General features: G+C 31.4%; 1 protein-coding gene across 1 annotated transcript in view; it reads right to left on the bottom strand.

Moving 5' to 3' along the window:
- The window catches only part of LOC119581991, a gene marked incomplete at its 3' end in the record, with an annotated part of 37751 nt that overhangs the window by 17345 nt on the left and 20053 nt on the right, over positions 1–353 (bottom strand).

The following is a 353-nucleotide window of genomic DNA, read 5'->3' as shown; positions in this document are numbered from 1 at the left end:
TGAGAAATGATTGTTATATTTATACTGGCCTGGCACATGCCATGTCCACTGTAATTTTGTTATCACAAAGCTGTCTTCCACAAGTGCTTATTGGCTACTCAGTCATTCATTATGCTTATCTGATCTCATCTGTTTTCTTGGATGATTGCATGTTTTTTTCCAAGTTTGCTATTGTTATATTTATTATCAAAATTATCAACATTTTAATACCATTAGGAACCCTAAGTATTCTTTAGAGACTTTGACTTAATATTAAAGTATGTATTTTTTCTTTTTTTATGGAGACATTAGCTTGAATTAGCTGGAAAAAACACCAAAACTGGATATTACCAAAAAGAAGGGAGGTGGTTAAC

This window comes from Penaeus monodon, chromosome 15, assembly GCF_015228065.2.
Source record: "Penaeus monodon isolate SGIC_2016 chromosome 15, NSTDA_Pmon_1, whole genome shotgun sequence".
Lineage (NCBI taxonomy): Eukaryota > Metazoa > Arthropoda > Malacostraca > Decapoda > Penaeidae > Penaeus > Penaeus monodon.
The sequence above is the reverse complement of the archived record's forward strand: the minus strand, read 5'-3'. Positions and strand labels throughout refer to the sequence as shown.